This window comes from Penaeus monodon, chromosome 28, assembly GCF_015228065.2.
Source record: "Penaeus monodon isolate SGIC_2016 chromosome 28, NSTDA_Pmon_1, whole genome shotgun sequence".
Taxonomy (NCBI): Eukaryota; Metazoa; Arthropoda; class Malacostraca; order Decapoda; family Penaeidae; genus Penaeus; species Penaeus monodon.
In genome coordinates, this window is record NC_051413.1 from 7110066 (window position 1) to 7110891 (window position 826).

Genomic DNA, 826 nt, shown 5'->3' on the forward strand with positions numbered 1-826 from the left:
TCATTATCAAAGGCCATTCAAAATTTGTCAAACCATGTAATAACACACAACAGACTGAACTGCTGTGAATCCCATAATAAAAAAATAATTACGAACTAATGTTCATAGACCCATAAATTCCCCTGCGTTAATCACAATAAACATTAATCAACATAATCATGACCAATAGCACAACTAAATCATCTCAGGGAATCTTGAAACCTTCCCAACATTATCTGAGTAAATGTACTCTGTAGGAACAAACGTTTTTGGACACTAACTTACTAAATGTTCTGGGAAGCTAATTTTCATTAAAAAAAAGCAACAAATGTCCATCATTCTTAATTTAAAATGAGTGATCAGTGAGTGAAGATTGTACTAATTACTGATTGAGCCTCTAGAAGCTAAGACTCATAAATAAGTAAGATGTTAAGATAGCCTCTATAACCATTATCACACTAGACTCCATAGATATTTATCACAGAACAAATTCTGGTTTCGTATGTCGTTTTGTAATTGCATTTCGAGAACACTAAATCAATAGTACTCGATTTACTACAGTCCATGATATAAAAATTGCCTTTAACCAAACATCTGGAGAAATAAAATACTAAAACTATCAAACTAATTACAAAATCTATAATAAACTCATATTGCAACAGCACAGCATTACTTGAAATTCACAAAAGTAAGTATAAGTATCTATACCAAGTAGTGCCCTGTATCAATGTGACTGCATTTGTACTTTACAAAAATCACAAAATATTCCCAGCAAACTTTAAAAGCCTATTTTACTGTATTTTACTGTATATGCACATTCTCTTTCTCTCATACATACACACACAAA

At 31.1% G+C, this 826-nt stretch overlaps 1 protein-coding gene across 1 annotated transcript in view; it reads right to left on the reverse strand.

Annotated features, from left to right (window-relative positions):
* LOC119591337 (protein lap4-like) overlaps positions 1-826 on the reverse strand; it is a 96333-nt gene that overhangs the window by 91660 nt on the left and 3847 nt on the right. The window lies entirely within an intron of this gene.